The following is a 19,361-nucleotide window of genomic DNA, read 5'->3' on the forward strand; positions in this document are numbered from 1 at the left end:
TGAGAAATACTCAGTCACCAGTGTTGTTCCAATGAAGTAAACATTAACATTATCTAATTTAGAATGGGTCCTCTATACCCTGTGGAGTCATCACACTTAGTGTAGTTGTAGGAGAGGCTGCTTTTTGTGGTTTTTCCATTGCTTCTCTTTTTGATTTTGAGTATCCAAACAATGTAATTTAGATGGCAGTGTGTAGCTATATGACAGACTGATATGTAACACAGGATGTTATATTCACCAAGCCCTATGGGGTATTTTTGAAATTAAGCATGTTTCTGTTCCTTCCCCAAATCTCTGAAGTTACTTATTTCCATTGCAAAATGTATTTTTGTTTATAAATATATTTTACCATGCCATTCAAGTTCTGCCTGGTAGAAAATACAAAAATGTGCCGTGTTATAGCTTCTGTGCCAAATTTTCCCTATTGGCAACATTTATTTGTGTTTTATAAATATATTTTATTCCCCTATAATTCTCTGCCCCTTTGATTCCTGGAACTTTACCATGGCTACTTTAGAAACAGTTTGGGGTTATTTCAGAGTTCTACTTACTTTTTAAATATAGCTTTTAATTTCTGGAGAATCAGCACAGACCCACTGAGTCTGGGATTATTCCAGCAGCAAGCTGATATGTAAGCTGGCTGTATGGAAACCAGTTTCCAACTTGAGCTGGTCAACCCTCCCTCAATGGCTTCTATTTCCAGTCTGCATCGATATCAGTTATCCAGATGTGTTCAATTATGCTCCACATGGCCACCTCTCTCCAGTTACATACATACATGTTCTTCAATGTTCATCTCCCCATATTAATTCACTCAAAATGTTTTCTTAATCCTCTTCCCCTATGAGAATGCTATTAGACATTATCCTTGTGTCTAGGTGTAGCTTACACCAGTGCCATGGCTGCAAAGGGAGAGAAAATACTAATTCCTAACATTAAATGGTCATTTCTTTATGCCATTTAACATTGGATGTGAACCTGCATGATTAATAAAATACAGATCACTGCAATCTACACACAAGGTAAAAGGAATTCAAAAACCATAATGTCACTATGGATTAAGTATTTCCAGAGGTACATATTTTCCCAAGTATCTAAATCTTTCTATTACACCCCAAAGAGATTTTAAACTGTCTGGAGCACATATTTATTTTCTATGATTTGCAGCTGGTCTCAGGTTGATAGGACCTTGCTTTCAAAATATTTGTTTTGTCAAATAATTACATTTTTGATTTAAAAAGCACACACAGTACTTTTTTCAATTTGCAAGTGAAGAGATTCTGACTTCGACCAATAGAGCTCAGTGTTACTACATACCAAGCACATTTTCTTTCCTACTGTGTAATACATGTCAAAACATGTTTTCGTTTCCTTGTTAATGATCAATAAGCTGTTTGTCATCACTCAACTAATGGGTTTATGAGATGCCTATGGTTTGATAACTATGACAGGTCTCTTTGAAGTGTATCCATTAAGCCAGACCATGGCAATGTTTAGCAGCTGGGCTTTCAGAACCAGTTTGAACATGATAGAGCCCAACATTCTGCATGGCCTCAATCCTATGCTGTGTCTGTACTTTCTGGAGGAAATTTTAATTCTCAATAAGCCCAATTCAACACCAAGATTTGTTCAGACATGTTCCATTGCAAGTTGCAGAGTAGTTCAAACTGAAGTTAATGCATGGCAGAACAAAATTGAACTTTATATGCTGTTTCCTGTTTCTACATTACATCTCACATTATTTTGGTAAAACACAATAGATGGAAAGTACAGTCATTGAAATTGAATGCAGTTTTCTATCATACACACGTGAATCATGGTATGTGCTTGGAGTACAGTGACATAAATGTAATGAAATCCCAGACTTTTCCATTTGTGGTATGTTCTTCCATCGATGTTCTGCAAACCTCTGAGTTCTTTTCATGGCAAACACGCCAAAGCTCTGGTTCTTGTCTTGTACATGGACACAGTTCTTGGCATGTTGTTAGCACAGATAAGCCTGTCCCTAAATTAAATCAAAAGGCCTTGTAAATGGTTGCAGTCTAAAATTCACTTTTATACAGTTCAAAAATGTTCATAAGCATGCACATATTTATTTACACCTTACATTTTCCAGGGGCATGCGTTTCATCATGGCAGCGAAAAAAGAAGCAGACATCTCCACAGGAGGCATAATTTGTGAATGATGTATCTCTCACTCTTTTAGGAAGGTTCTTCCCAGTTCACTTTATGATTGGCCATTATCGTTTGCTGCAGAGTGTCTTACAATGATGGGATTGGTGATCATTTAATTTTGGACAACACACACTCTGACATTAATGATTTTGCCACCATCAACTATAAATACTGATTGGGACAGCTTTAAGATCTGGATGTTAGGATGAAATTAAATGAAATTGAATGTTATTGGGTATGATCACTGTTATTTCTTTGGAGTCTTAGGGCTGTTTTACTTCTTGCTTTGGCAGAGAATATTTTACTGTCTCGTTGCCGAATTTTAAAGAACAAGAGTTGCTGAGAAGGGAAGCCAGATGTCAAGGTAAGGGTGGCTGTGCAGATACTCAGTCACGAATACACAGACATCCATAGAGAATTTCACATATGGTACAAATAGAACTGGGAGTACAAGAAAGGAATATTGGATAGAAAAAGGCAAATAGCGATTTAAAAGAAAATAATCTACACATGTAATGATTACTTCACCAGTAAAGAATGAAACATTCTAAAATAACAAGTAGAGGTATGTGGGAAGGGGGTTAAAATATGTTAGGGGAAATACTTAGTAGAACATCATAAAACAGGGATCACAGCTTGGGGGAGAGAAATGTAAAAAATAGCAATGATCCGACTTGGCAGAAGGTGGATCTGGATGCTTCAGTGAACTAAGCAAACATGGATGTGATTTACATTATTTGGGCCATCAAGGAGGGGAGTCATTGCATGGGATGGCAAACACATCCAGGCAAAGAGAGCAATTGGTATTTTGTATTAAAGGGTTAACTTAACTGCACTGGGGGAATGTTGAAGGTTTAGGTAGCAGTTTTCAACCTGAGCTGCTTCATTCAGAGAAGAAAACGTGTCCACAGAAACGTAACGTAAAGATCACAGACCACTTTTCAGAAATGATGCTTGATTTTTTTTTTGGTACATCTCTTTGAGATGTCCCCTTTTGAAACTGATGAGAACACCATCAATGTATGTATCACATTCTAATGTTATAAAAAGGATAGAGTGAACCTCAAATCTCCCCCAGCTGAAAACCTGGATCCACAACAATGTATTTATCAAGGGCAATGCGAATCTATAAATCCCGATTGACATATATTTCCTCCTGGGTAAATGCCCTACGTAAAACAGGGTCAAATACTAACATAGTAATTTCGAAATGTAGATGTGATTTTTACTATAGAAAGATAACATGAAAAAATTACATGCAAATGAAGGAAATATGTGTTATCTTTTCTTTTTGTCAAAATCAGTGGTTCAGTCTCAAATGTAAGCACAAATTACATTTAAACATGTATACACTTGTCTCAAAAGAATCCTAAACAACAATGTCTCAAGACATATTACTAACAGTGCCACACATTGGACACTGCACATAAGCATTGCTACATTTAGGTTATTTAAAATAAACACATCACATTTTTAGATGAATTTTATTTAAAAAACATAATTTCATAAAACTCCATTAGAACGGAAATAAAGGCAATTGTTTCGGCAACAATTGGTATTTGTAAAGTCCACATTACCCAGACTTCGTCAAGTCAAACAGTTATTTCAATGCATGCGTAGGAGGTCTGAGTCCAACACAACACTGTGGTGCTTTTTCTCATTTTGTTCGACTTTGCTGTAACATGTTAACTGAATTCTTATTTCAAACATCCTGCTGCAGAAGTTCAATGAAGTGCATATATGGGTCAACCCGTTTCAAGTGTTTGCTCTAATTTGCAAACTCCCAGACTGTGCCACAAATTCTTTGAAAGACATTTCAACAATCTCATAAGGGTGACGCTTTCAAATGAGAGCCCAGAATATAATGTGCATGTTTCTTTTGACAACAGACAAACTGAAGCTTTTACTTTGCACCCTCCACACTGTTTCAGGGGCTCGCTTTTCTCTAATCCAGGCTAGGATATTTTTTTTTAAGAGCATCCCAAGGTTCGTATCTTGCTGCTTTCAACATTTTATGCACGTTTGCAATAACTGTGGTTAGCCTGTTTGTCATATGGCTTCTCAGTTGACCATTTATTCAAAGCTGGAGAATGAATACATGTAGAATGGCTCTCACAATGGAATTTGTGTTAATTAGTGGGTGATGTACTTCTCTTACCATTGCATGCAGTTCCTCCTACTGCTTTTCATTTGGTTTTTCTAAGACAACTACCAATGCTATTGATTTCTCACAAGACTTGTTAGATACAATTATGGGTGTATTTTTTTTTATTGTTCACTTGTTAGGCGCTTATACAGGAAGCAAACATTGTTTCAAAGCACCAACAGGGCAACAGGGAGGGGACCGGGGATCAAAAAAAAATGTAATTACATCAATAATAATTAATTAATCCATTAAATAAATAAACCAATGGAGATAGTAGGGAAGGGAAGGGAAGAAAAACCTACTATGCCTTGTGCGCGTTCAGAACATGCAAGTGCAGGAGAGAGTGGTATGGGATAAGTGCTGTGGTCCTCATGGTGAGCAGCAGGTAAAGTGCTAAGTGCAACCTCCATGGGGAGGGTGAGCCAAGGCAAGTGCAGAGTGTGGAAAGCAGCTGAGTTGATAAGAAGTGGGAGTTCAGGGCCCTGAGGATGCATAAGGGCCCTGCACTTCAGTCAAGCTACTGTGAGATTTACAGGGGATAGAGGGAGTGAAGGAAGAGGAGAAGAGGAAGGTCTTGAGGCCTTTCCAAAACTTAAGGTGGTCCTATTAAAGATGAAGAGGGATGAGGAAGCTATTCCAAAAAAGGGAGCCCGCTGACGAAAATTAACAACCACCTGCTGTCTGTTTGGCAAACCACTTCACACGCAGGGAGTTTGTGCCAGAGGAGCGCAGCTGTCTAGAGTGGGAGTATTTGGTCAGAAAGAGTTGCAGATAGATTGGTCCCCGGCCCCAGACAGCCTTGTGGATGATGCAGAGGGATTTGAATTTAATCTGCGCTGCGATCGGGAGCCAGTGAAGACTTTGTATGGCAGGAGAAATGCTTTCCCTCGGCTTGAGGCCATGGATACATCTTGTTGCTCTATTCTGGATTAGCTGGATGGGTCACAGAGTGGACGAAGGAAGATTAAAAAGAAGGCTGTTGCAATAGTCAAGCCTGGAGAGAACCAGAGCTCAGGTAACATTGAGTCTCTGTGGGAAGATGAGAAAAGGTAGAATTACTTTCAGAATGAAGAGCTGAAAGTGAGACTTCCTGACAATGTCCTGAGTATGAGGGAGGAAGGAGAGAGAGGAGTCAATGATGACTCTGCAATTCCTAGCTTCCGAGAAGGGAGCAAGGGGAGGACCCATGAACAAAGTCCAGAGACAAGGGAAGAAATAGGGTGCATGGGGCAATTACCAGAAAGGTATCTTGAGATTCTCGCTTAGTCTCTCTTGTTATATTTCCTTGTATCATGGGACCTCCAGGGACTAATGCTTTCATGTTAAAGGTTGTTCTAGTGGCTTGGGTGACTTGTGTACTTGTACAGTTGTGGCTGCTGTTTGGTGGCTCTAGGCCTGTTCCCCTAACCATGTTCCTTCTTATACGTGAATGGTTTCATTGGTCTGCTGTCATGGATGTTTAGGCATGCCAACATTATCCATACCATTCGGGAGACACTGGTCCAGTCCTAGTTTTAACTTTGCAGTCTGGGGCTAGTAGGCCTTGTTTTACTGATTATAAAACCAGGACTACAATTCACAGAATACCAAGATAAAACCATGACTGGACTAGCATCTCCCGAATTGAAAGGATGCTGTTGGCATGCATGGATGTGTTTTATAAGTTGGTCAAAGTGATTTCCAATCCTCCTCTTATAGAGGCTCTTCTTTCCCCCCTTTTGTACTTGCCACAACATTTATTGTATTCTGAACTCAAACACTACAAGAGGGTCACTTTGCATAGTCCTTCTTTGCCTCTCTTCACTCCATGTTTCCTTTTTTTCCTTTGTGTGTGTCATAAGGATGTTTAGTACTCATCATACAGTCTTCTATGGGGGTGGAGTGTGAAGTTGGGGGATGGATGATGGAAGATTTAGCAATGGTTGAAACAGTTTCAGTACTCAAAGATTCGTGTGAGGTCTCCTTTATGTTTGTGTCTCTCCCTAGAATCCTCCACTTCAGATGTGCTGTTGGACATCATTTCTGTGACTTTATTTTCTGAGAATATGCCATGAAGCATGGACGAACAGACTTATATATTGATGTTGCTGGCTGTATGCCACAAAGGCCCAGCATTTTTCACCTATACCCCACCTTAGGCCTTGACATCACTGCTTGCATATTTTAAACAGATGTTTAGATCTTTTGGGGGTGTGTCTGTGATTTTCATGGGGGCTTTGTGGACCTCCAACAAATGAGACAGTGAACCCTGTCTTCATCACATCTTCAATAGGCAGGAGTAATGCTGCATAAGCGGTAAGAGGAGTTTTAAATATAGCGATGTTGAAGTAGGCAACTGATGACTGTTGCAGACAACTCCACTCACTATCTGTATGGAATATTAGGCATACTGTAGCAAGCTGGTGCAAAGGTTGACATAAGTGCAAACATTTCTGGTGGCTTTTTTACACTGTGGTCTGTCTTCATGTCTCTCCTCAATAACCTTTGCACCTTTGAGTTCTTTGTTAACCTTATATATCCTTATTTCTACTGAGTGGGGTTACTACCTGTCACCCGCGTAAACCTCCATTTGTGGGATCATCAAAAACAAAGTCTTAGATCTAAGTCAATACATTCTAAATCATTGTAAGGTGTCCAAAATATTATCCATTATGTATTCAGTGTCTATAAGGAAAAATTTGAATAACTCAAAATAGTAGATCTTGTCCACAAGTTGGATACTGAGGAAGGCACACTCATTGATTACTCCTACGCCGAATGGTAGCAGAGAGAAACCTCTGTGTAGCTAGGACCCACAAATGGAGGATTGATTATGCAACAATGTAAATATTCAGGATGACTTTTATTAATATTCTTTTCATTAGCTTATTTTACATATTTTATGTTCACTAATTTCAAAATGAAAGATATCTTTCACTCATTCACTTATGTAAACAGTGTTTTGTTTATTCCTTTTCTTGAACACCACCCTTTTGTTTACTTTACTGTATAGAATGTTCTCATGGCTGTTGTCCCTGTTGACATTTCTTTAAATTGCAATATTGCACATATCCAACATGTGAGCAATACGACATAAATATTGTCCTCATGTCCACATGAACATACAGTTTGACGCCTTTTATTGTTGATTCATTTTTGTTTTCAGTATTTTGCCATCCTAACCAGGCATTGACCGCCTCCTGGAATTAATCTTAATTCTTTGCCTACCTCACAAATAGAATAGACCAATATGGCAACTGTTGTTTGTTGCATCCTTATAAATACTTGGTATCCCAGCCCATCTTTGAAAAATGTTGTGAACCCTACAACTCTAATTAGCGCGTCTTCACAACCATACTCCTCTTTGTTCAACCTCTTTATTTGACTACATTCACCCCTTTCCGATGTATCACTCCGTGCACCGTACAGATTGCTATATTTTCCATGTGACCACCTGATCATTTTGCACTATTCTGTGGTTCTAGCATGATGAAAACGACATCAAATATAGATTGCAAACTCAAGATACATTCAATATGAACAGCCTACATTGTCCATACATATTTAGATAATAGAATCAATGTTTTTTATGCATATATATTAGACGGCCTGCGGTAGCATCTGTTTAGTTATTGTTAAGTTCCTGAACTCATAGGAAGAGCCCTTTTTGGGCGGATTATCACTTTGCTTGACCTGGACGAATCCTCACCAAACTTTGCAAAAGAAGTATATGGCCTGCTCTGAATTCTTTATGGCAAGTTAGGTTTCATCAAGGGGGGGCAAAGTTATAGGGGGGTCACAAAACTTGTTTTTTTCCATAGACATAATAGAAAAAAGAATTTGCTCACGCCTACAGCCCAATCCCCTGGATGGATTCTCACCAAATTTGCAGCAGGAGTGGTGGCTTGGTCCTGAAAGTGTACATTTATAAATTTGGTGTATATCCATTCAGTCGTTTTCTTTAAAATTGCCCAAAAGCAGGTAAAATAAAATTAGTGATATCTGGGTTCGATCCGCGGACCCGCTTCCCTGTTTGGTCCGTGGATAGGAATCCAATTGGCCTAGAGGGAGACATGATGTCCGCGGAAATGCCCACTGATTGGATGGTGAAAAGCGTGAAGTGTGTCAGATTTTGGTAAAGGCCTGCCATGTTGGATTCGCAGACAATGGACGCTGTCCGCAGATATCATGGTAAAAACATATTAAAAAAACACAACATTGCACTTGTCAAAATTATCAAACAATCTCTGGGGAGGTGACGGGTGTTGAGGATGGGATGGGATATGGCCGTAAGAAGCCAAAAAACTGGTGTTTTTATCCTCGAACTCTGCAAACAGTCCGGATGTTCGGGGACATCTGAGATGTTCGGGGCATCTATGATTATTTCTGCACTACAGGGTTAGTGAAAAGCAGTTATTGGATGGCTTATAACTTTGGCACCACTCAATGAAACTGCATGCAATGTGTATTGTAGACCTGATGCTTAATGGTTTTGCAAAGTTTGGTGGGATTCTGTCAAGAGGGAGCAAAATTAGAGGGAGGGTCCCAAAATATTGTAAAGGCTTATAAATGTGGTGCTATTTGACGAATCCACACAAAAGTTTGCAAAAACATTTTAGATCTAGATATAAATGTTTTTGTAAAGTTTGGTGGGATTTTGTCAAGAGGGGGCTAAATTAAAAGGGCGGTCTCAACATTTTAAATGGCTTATCACTTTGTTGACGTTTGACAAATGTGAACAAATGTTTCCAGAAAGTTTCAATGTTTGTGTAAAGTCTGAAAGGATTTTGTCAGGTGGGGGCTAAGTTACATGACTATTGTGTGTACATACATTTTGACACTTTTGAAAAAATCTAAAATGGATGGATTTCCAGCAAACTCATGTAAGGAGCATGGGCAAGGACCATTTGTGATGTAATCTTTGATATCCTGGTTGTTATTCTTAGCAGTGCACGTTCAAGTGCATGTTGATGGTGCGAGCTATGGGTGCTTAGCTTACCATAGCTGGCGAATTTCTGAGGTTTTTTGGTGTTACTTGTAACCTTAATGTTCCTTTAACATTGTTTTTTCTATGATATGCTGTTTCCATAGGAAACTCTGCTCCCCCTGGACGAATCATCACATAGACTTTGTAAAAAAAGTATATGGGCCACTCTGAATTTGTTTTGGTGATGTTTGGTCCAGGAAGGGAAAGTTATAGGCGGGGTCCCAAAACATCTATTTTTCCCATAGACTGAATGGGGGAAAAACTTTGCGCACCCCTACAGCCCAAACCGCTGGACGGATTTTCATCAAATTTGTGGCAGGAGCAGGAGGTTGGTCCTGAAAGCGTGCGTTTGTAAATTTGGTGCCAATCCGTCCAGTGGTTTTCTTTAAAACGACCACAAAGTATGTCTCCAAAAAAATAGTGATATCTATGTCCGCTCCACGGTCACACTTCCCTGTTCGCTCAGTGGACAAGATAACGATTGGCTAATGGTCTTGCGTCATGACCGCGGACACGCGACGTGTCCGCCGATTGGCTGAGTGAGGCGTGATGTGCGTCAGATTGTTCGGATGCCCGACATCTTGGATCCGCCGACAGCGCGGTGACGAACAGAGGTGAAATGCAGTTTCGGGGAGTGTTTTAGAGTGCTTGGGGAGGTTTAGACAGTAAGAGATGGGTGAAATACTGAATTTGTTTAGGTGGCAGGTGCTAATGACCGCGCTGTCCGGGATGTTTGTAATTACTGAAAATTAGGGGTCTCATGAGGATAGTATTTCCGTCCGTGCTATGCGCAGGCAAGTTGAAACTGTTCTAAGGACACGCGTGGTGTCAGCGGTCATTAAAATTGAGTACATGCCGCAGTTAAACATTTTTATTCTATGGGTGTGGTACTGAGTTATAAGCCGCCATCGGTGTGATATGCTGCGTTGGTTGTGGCCAGGGCCTAGAGTCTTGGGTACATGGCCATAGGCCGTAGGCCATACACCCAAGACCAAAGTTATAAGTACTGAAGTTATAAGCCACTATGGGTGTGATATTCTATAAGGAGTAAAATTATAATCCACCATGGGTTTCATATACTGCGGTGGTTATGGCCAGGACATAGAGTGTTGGGTGCATGGCCACAGGCCATGCACACAAGGCCAAAATTGGAAGTACTAAAGTTATAAGCCACAATGGGTGTGATATGTTGCAGTGGTTTTGGCCAGGACCTACAGTCTTGGATGCATGGCTGAAGGCCATAGGCCGTAGGCTATACACCCAAGACTCTAGGCCCTGGCTGCAACCACCGCACCATATTGCAGCCATATATCACATGTATAGATTTGAATATGTATGAAATGTTTGAAAATATACTTACTGTTTCATTTGTTGAGATCCGATATTTTTTTTACATGAGTTTAGTACTTGGAGGAAATATTCTTTTTCCATTTCTCTGATAAAAGAAAAGAGCATGTTAGTGTATGTATTTTATAAAGACTTATTACATTGCATAATAGAAATTTTAGCTTTTTTTCAACTCTCATATTTAGTTTACAAACCAGGGTACTGTGTATTTTGTTCAGTTTCTGTGTTTGTTTTTCAAATCATTGGGTCTGGGAGAAAAAAATCCTTGTTGGATTAAAAAAAATCCTTTTTTTGTTACGCTACACACTATTTGTTTGTTTCCTTTCGAGTGTTCACTTGCTGTTTCTGGTTAATGTTCTATCTGTTGGCTTGTTGCCCATTTTTGAAGCAGTTAGATACCTGTTGGCGTATTCAAACTGCCTATTTATTGTTACAATTCTGTGCCATTCATTTATCTGTGTGGTTGTTATACAATCTTGGGCCAGTAGATACCTGTTGGCGTATTCTAACTGTTTATATTCTTTTAATTGCATTTTTGTTAATGTTGAAGTACAGATTAGTTATTTCATTTTGGCTTTAAGAAGATTAAATAAGTGTTTGTAAGATTTGCTGGTAATCTCTACTTTAGAGTAATGCTACTATCATTACATTCGAACCATCCACATTTCTTTTTAATATATGCAGTGTAGTGACCTGCATTGGTTGTGGCTCCTGCATGGTAGATTATACCTATTGTTGTGAAGGCTTTATTACCAAGTGACACTTGACCGTGTGTGAATCCAGTCAGCTTGCAGTTGTTTTTGGTACCATCTGCATTGTAACGTAGAAGCATTAGTATTACGTAGTTGCTATGTGTTTGTATCAGTAAGGTGGAGCGATTATCTGAATTTCAGATAGTACATTATCTGCCATGGTTTGCATTTTGAACAAGTTGCTGAAATGGAATGGATTCACAATTTGGTATGGATACATAGACAAATCGCTCATTAGGGATTTGTTCCTGTGTCACATTGTTGCAGAGAGTGCATGTATGTTTCCACATGTATGAAATCTGGAAGATTTCCTTTATAGGTATGTTTTTGTTTTTCAGTACTTGTAGTAAGTATATTAGAAATTCTTGTGGATCTTCTTGTGAGTTTATAGTGAACCTCACCTTTCCAGCACAGTAGTCCAATTATTGTCTTATTCCGTGAACACTATACGTGTTGTCAGGATTGTGTGTTGCGTTTCTTTGAAGGACCAACATTTGCAAACACAATTGGTCTGTACTGTGTAAGTAAATGTTGTTAACAATCGGTGGCAATTGAAATAGAATATATATTGCTACATTTGCAGAGCAACTTACACCAGTTACATTTGAAAATTTGAATGGAGCAGATAGTTCTGTGTCCGAGTGATTTTTTCGGAGTTTGTGTTCCTTCTTTGAAGAAGTACCTGATTTGCTTTCACTAATAGGTTCTTCTTTGGTTGTGGTAATTGATGAAGTATTAGCTCTTTTACTCGCTTTGAAGGATTTGCAGTCAGATCCTGTTGTTTTTCTGTTTGAATTAGATTTCTTTTACAACGTTTTCCTTTTTGTGGAACAGGATATGATTTCAGATGGGGGTGTACAGTGAACGTAGTCTATTGCATTCTAAAATGCAAGGAATATCAGCGTTCACTTTATTTTCATCAAAGTTGATTAGAAATAGACCATCAAGTGTACGTAAGCGTGATAGTGCTATGTAGCTCATGCCTTCTTTAAAGACTCTGTTCCCAATATCTATCAATGCTTTGTCTAGGGTAAGACCTTGGGATTTATGAATGGTGACTGCATATGCAAGAGTTAGAGAAAATTGTTCTCTACATACACACATGTCTTTAAAGAGGAGTCGAGCTGTTGAGCGCCCTGTCCTTTTTACTTCTGAAAGTTTGTCAAATAGAATATTGACACACTGAATGTTGTTCTCACGTGGGTATGGTTGAAAGCCAACAACTGTACCCAGTGCCCCATTAACTAGTCCTTGCTCTACATCAAGGTTACGTTTAAGCATTACTCTACAATTTAAGGATCATTTTAATATTTTTTCCAACCCAGCTGTGTTGGAGATTGAATTTGCTAAGGTATTTAGTCTTGTTGTGGCTTGCTGACACATGGGTAGTGTCTTACCATGTACGTCCAGTTTGTCTGTGGAGCAAATTTCAATTATTGGTTGCATTTCTTTTTTAACATTGTTTCATTGAATTTGAAACAGCTTTCAAGAGTTGGCATTAAGGCCATACAATTGACATTTTTGTGCGCTAATTGTTCCATAACATCAGTAGCACATGCGTTATCGCCATAAAGTACATGCATGTGCCGGGTTTTCAATATTGCTTGTGCTTCTTGAGATAGTACACCAACTCCAATACTTTTTAAAATGTTGGCGTAAGTGAGGTCGCAGATTGATGCATGGTTTCTGTTAATTCTCTGTATTGGAAATGTTGCCAAAGGTTGACATTTCCTATGCTGCCAACAGTTTTACGGCAGAGTTTGTGTCCTAAGTTTTTAAAAATAGGTTCACCTTTCACTGGTGTCAATTGTAGAAGATCTCCGAAAACAATAATATGTTTTCCTGTAAAGAGTTCTTCGTAGTTTGCTTTAAGTACTTCTTGCAATCTGAGGTGAATCAAAGCCAACATTAGGTTGGAGACCATGCTCACTTGATCTATTAGTAGCATTTTCATTTGTTTAAATATTCTGCGTAGTTCCATTGCAGCTTCTGTAGAAAGTTTTTAATAGTCTCATTTGTTTTGGTGTTCTACTGGAAGGAGTAGTAATCGGTGTAAAGTAACACCGCCTATGTTGTAGGCAGCTAAACCAATGGGGCAGTTACAACAGCTGACAGTTTGTTGTTTGTCAATTGTTGAAGGAACTTGCTGATGATTTTGATTAAGAATGTTTTGCCTGAACCAACTCCACCACTGACGTACAGCAGTATAGTTTGAAATTTTGGCAGGTACATTCTTTATTTACGTGTTGTACACCAGGTGCAATTTCTTTTGTTACTTCTTCAAAAATGGTGCGCTGGTCTTTGTTAAGTTTTGATTGTAGTACAGTTAAGTCTTCTGTATCTTCTTCATAGTGACACATGGTGTTTTCTACTTCTGTCATAGCTAATACTGCCTCATTTGCTATTAGTTGCTGTCCCAGTGGTTCTTGGCTTCCTGTTACAGAAGGTTGACTACTGTTGGGAGTGTCCTTATCTAGTTGGGCGTGGGGTTCTTCTTCGTGTTCATGTTCATTGTGCGACATTGTTTTGTACTGCGTAAAGTTCACATCGGTGATAGTGCTTTCATTTGCCTTGAAAGCGTCTTCAGAGCAGTCATAATTATCTAGTATCTCTCTTCTTCTTTTCTCCATGGTTTAAAAAGTTGTAGCAGAGACATGTAATATAGTTCTTTCTGTTGAGGAGTTTTTAATGACAATTTGACATGATTAATTAAGCTTCGTTTGGTAAGTTTCACTAAGCTGCCTTCACAATCTGTCACTCTATATCTACCTTTTTTTCCTCAGGTTTTATATTATTTTTGGATGCAAAGTTTTGGGCTATGTGGTATAGACACATGGTTTCCAAAGTGGTACTCCTGTTGGGGTAGTATGTGTCTAGTAAATTGTTTTTCAAAATGTCTTGGCTGTTGGGGTCATTTTTGGCTATTGTTTCTATGTCCTCATATGATTTGAGAACTCTTTTTCTAGATTTAGCAGGACCGAGACTTACTCATACTATATTTTCAGATTTTCCATACAAAGCAGTACCGGTTAAACGATCTACAGCTTCGTAGGCGCCACATTCTCTGTGAGAGAGCATTTTTATGCCTAGCCTGTACAATTTCTGAGATAGTGTTTTGTTTGATGATAGGTCATTCCAGAGATCATGAAGCTCTGTTTTTTTCTGCTGTTGTTAAGTAGGCTGTAACATATCGTGCAACTGCAGTGTAATGTTCTGCAATGTACTGCACATCCATGTTTGCATTCCATAAGAAGGCAATGATTGCATTGTAACCGTTGATATATTTTGATTCTTCTGTTCTTTTTATGGAATTACCTTTAACACTATGTCGAACTGAAGACATGAAGTTGTTCACTTCACCTGTTTCTGTAACTGGTCTAGGGAAACCAAAGCAGCATTTGGTGTAGTATTTTCCTTTGTTTTTGTATTTGTGACGACAATATTTGCCACATTTGTGTCTTTGAAATTGTAAAATGTGTGCATGAAGTTCACTATGTGTTGTTTGTGAAGGGATTTCACAAGTGACATATTTTTGGATGAACTGCAAAACAGTGGTATCACTGTCCTGACCAAATTTAGGTGCACCTTTAATCCATAAAAGCATGTAGATATGTGGTGCTCCTCTGGCTTGGTATTCTTTTCTCCAAAAGAAGTGTTGCACTTCTCTGAGGGGAGGAACAGTTTTATTACAAATAAAGTGTAGCATAGCAATGAAATAATGGTGGAAATATCTTGCAACATTAACAGGATCTAGAGAGCAAAGGTCTACAGGTGTTAGTATGTCGGTTTTGCTGTTGTTTGATATGCGCAGGAAATCATGTAAATCTTCCCATGCATATTCTGCACAACTTAATGTAACAAACCAAATGGGTGGTCCAAGGTTTCTGATCATACAACGTACATCTCTGTGACGTCGGAACCCGTATTATTTTGTACCACGCATGTTTGCAAACAGATTAGTTATGCTTTATTGTAAAACGTCATCTTTTTCTTGCACCTTATGTATTAATTGCGTAGCTGACATATTTTGAAAGTGGGTTCCAGATTTCAATATGTGTGCAACTCCGTAACATAGGGTTGCTAGTTCACTTTCAAAGATTAGGCGGAATATGTATTCCACATTTTGTCTAAATCTGGGATCTTCAGAATACATTCGTAATGAGCGGTATTCTGATGCTGTTATCTGAGTGGATCTATCATCGTATCTTCCTCCTTTACCAGTAGGAAATAGTAGTGGAAAAGGATGTTCTTCTATACTTTTTTCCCATGTGCTCATTGAGGAACCTTTGGTTTGTCACATTTGGTATGTTTCTAGTGCATCATCTATGCTCTCATTAGAGTGCAATGGATGAATTGTATAATGGTCCAAAAGAGTGGATACTGCAGCAGGATCCAGAGGTTCATATTGACCAGTTTCTGATGACTCTCGAATTATTTCAGTTGTTTCCCTTAAGCTTTGTTCAATATTTATTTATTTTTAGTATTCATTATTGTCTTTCAGATATTGCAATGCTTGTCCAACTTTATGTAAGTCCGGAGTTGTTGCCAATTTTTTTTGTCTTTTGTTGGTATACCATTTACTAAGACAATTAAAGAATGCTTTATTGGACGTTGCACTCCTAGAGAGTGCACATTTTCTGTCAGATCTAATAGCAAATAAACTACTTCGACACAAATGCCTTTCACCAATTCAGAGGGAGGTAATTTTGCTTTTTTTGGTTGAAGGCGTATTATTGCTTGAAATGGGTGTACTGTTTGAATTATGATACACTCATACAAATTGAGTTGTTGCAGGGGTTTTGGTATGGGAATAATTCCAAGTTATTTGTGATAGCACGTGAAGGAGTTTGGTTGTTGTCAAGTTTTGTAGTGCAGTAACTGCAACATATTAAGGGTTCACTTATTTCATATTTGTTTTCTGCAAAAAGTTAGAGAGCTAATTCAAACCATTTGGAATATTCATTGTCTTCTATTTTGTATGTTACGTTTATAGTTTTTGTGTTACTTACGTAAAAAGTTCTGCAGCAACACACACACACATGGTTTGGTACTTCAGTGGATGTACTTTTAATTTTCGTATTTCTTTTTTGTATGTGTGTAATAGAAGGTTGCCATGTGCACAATTGTTGCTAGTCTGTTCTAAAGCTATTGCATTTTGTAAGTGGCTTTCACTTCCAAAATATTTTCTCTGGATATGGTAGATTTCTTCTTGTAGGTATTTGGGTGTACAATGTAGTAGAGTGTTATTTAAATTGGCTAGTTCCAAAGCAGGACCTTTAGCATAGGACAGTTTATACACTAGATTTCTTACATTTGAATGATGTGTTGATATCATTTTGATATCATGGAACGTGCTTTTGCAAATAGGTCCTGAAATGCAGGCTTATGAATGTTCTTGTAGTCCTGTGCATTTGCGCACTGGACAGTTGTCCATATTTTGCAGCACTTTCATTTTGATTTTGTCTTTACCTTTCACATACTAATTGAGGAACTGGTGTAAAGATTTGAAGGATTTGTTGGAAATGTTACACATTGACGTGCACAGCCATTTGTATACTGGAAGTTCACATTCAGTCGAATCTAGAGGTAATTCTGAGTTTTCTGGGCATACTTTGGTAAGCAGTGTTTCTTGCTCCATGATGCTATTATTGATTTTTTCATATCCTCATCCACTGCTATGGATGGCAATTGTGTTTGTTTGGATTTGTTTGTATGCTTCTTAATTATAATATGGTTCTGTGGTTGTGGTGTAACTCCATTCACCTCCACAGATATTTAAGAAGTTATTTTTGTTGACATTTCATTTATTGAGAAGTTTCTTTTCTAGTTTAGTACTTACTTTTGTTAGTGGTTTCATCCTGTTTAAAACTAAAATAAATAACTTCCTTTTGAGAAGGATTGCACTGTATACGAGAGCTTCTAGGATTAGTTTTCTACGGTAGGTTTTAAAGGTTGTGGATGATTTCGCTCCTGTTCCTATTAGATTCTGAAGGACTCTGTGGCGGAACATTTTTGCTAAAATACTTGTTTTAGTATGGTTTCTTGCTACTATATGATGATTTATAGGAGCAGTGTTAGTAGTAGTGGTAGCCAAATTCTTGTTAAGCATGTTCTGTTTCGTTTCACATTTTGATAGAGTAGGCAAAGTTTCTGTAGTTGAAGCTTCTTTTGTTTCACTAAATGACTGAATTAGCTGTTTTGTTTATAATGTTTTGTACAAACTCTGGAAGAGATGGGTGCTTATTTTGGACACTTTTATTTTCATTTGCTCTATATCTGTGTTGCTTTCTATGGACTTGCTTTTTGGGAGGCATCCTTTGTGGTCTGTTAAAAAAAAAGTAGGTATGGGTTGGTCTGTTTTACCATGTGTGTGTGCTGTGTGATTGCCTGTATAAGTTTGATGGGGAAGATGTTTGTGATGGTGTGTGAATGTGCATTGGGCAGTTACAATGAGTTGGGAAGGCTATTTTTCTGTTTGTATGTTACTACACTCTGTTTCAGATGAGAGTAGACAGTGAGCTAGTGGTGAGGAGAAGCATTAATAGTAAACATAAAGGTATAAAATTAAAACAGTTATTTGTTTTATAGTACTAACATGCTAAGGCTTGAGTATGTTATTTGTGTTAAAAAAAAAACGCAGATTTGTGTGCCATTCTGCCTGTTAATCTCTGTTCAGTAAATGGGGATTTGTGGGCAGAATGGTTCAGAAATCAATGTTTTTTTTTGGTGCGCAAATTACATGAATGAACCACACAGTTTCTTTGAGGAACAGGAAGAATATGAAGGTATTATTCTACTTATTTTTTTTGTGGAATGAGCAAGTTGCTTCAGATATGTTGTTTGTAGTTTAGATGCTGTTGATTTTCAGGAGAGTCGTCCTCACTGCAATTGTAAAAGGAACAAGTTAGTAATGTGTGTGTTTATAGCAGTGATGTTAATGTACACATTACCCTCTATGTTTTTGTGGTAGTATTCTCGTTTGAAATCTGAACATAGTGTATGCACGCATTTTATTTGACTATGTGCAGCCTTTATATGATATTTGCAGTATGTTAGTTCAACCAGCTTCACAAATGAGTACAATTTTAAGGTCATGAAATTCCCTTATTGTTTAGCGTGCTGTATTGTAGATAGCAGAGAGGTTTGGAAGTGATAATTCATTATAGTAGAAGGGAAAAATGTGAATAATTTCATATCATAACTAGACATGCGAACGATCAGGAGCACCTGCGAGGGAGATTTCACCATAGCAATCAGGAACGTTTATATTTCTCATATGATCGCATTGGGATTAGTATTAATTTGACGGGAGACACAAAAAAATTGTGACATTTTTTAATGAAAAATCAAGTTTCCCGCTTAAATCGGGAGGGATGGCATGTATGTATAGGTTATGGGGAGATAGAAAAAAGTAGTGCAATTTTTCAATGAAAAATTGGGAGTCTCAGGCTTAAAGCAGGAGCGTTGGTATGTATGTATTGGCTATGCAGATTTAGTGGCATTACTTTGTTTATATGGATTTATAACTGTTGTGCACGTACTATGAATAAAATATGCATAACTGTACTTTGTAATCATGTATGTGCATATGCATGGAGCTGTAAGTAGAAATCTTGAAGACTTGCACAGTAGTTTTTGTTGTAGGTGCTTTCCAATGATATGAGACTTGTATTCAGAGTGATCAACAGTATATTTGAAGTGCGGAACTCTAATGATGGAGTTAGATGTAGAGGTCTTGGATGTGATTGGTAGATGGTTGTGTGACTGCTTAGCTGTGTCCAATGAGGGAATGGATTTGTGAGTGATGTGGAAACGGTAGACGGTCTGGCTAAGAGTTACGTGCCGTGTGGACACCGCGCCTGTCTGTGGGTATGGCGTGCCACATACAGGGTTTTACAGCAAATCCAGCATGGAAAGGGGACTGTAGGGATCAGCCAATCAGATGTTGACTTGTTGATTTGTGTAGAAAGAGAGT

General features: G+C 38.3%; 1 long non-coding RNA gene across 1 annotated transcript in view; it reads right to left on the minus strand.

Moving 5' to 3' along the window:
- Positions 1–1,871: 1,871 nt before the first annotated feature.
- LOC138493202 (uncharacterized) overlaps positions 1,872–19,361 on the minus strand; it is a 73,662-nt gene continuing 56,172 nt past the window's right edge. Inside the window, exon 3 of the long non-coding RNA XR_011276307.1 lies at positions 1,872–2,005. This is a non-coding gene — a long non-coding RNA (uncharacterized lncRNA). The remainder of the gene's footprint in view (positions 2,006–19,361) is intronic.

This window comes from Ambystoma mexicanum, chromosome 10, assembly GCF_040938575.1.
Source record: "Ambystoma mexicanum isolate Mex_15411 chromosome 10, UKY_AmexF1_1, whole genome shotgun sequence".
Classification (NCBI taxonomy): domain Eukaryota; kingdom Metazoa; phylum Chordata; class Amphibia; order Caudata; family Ambystomatidae; genus Ambystoma; species Ambystoma mexicanum.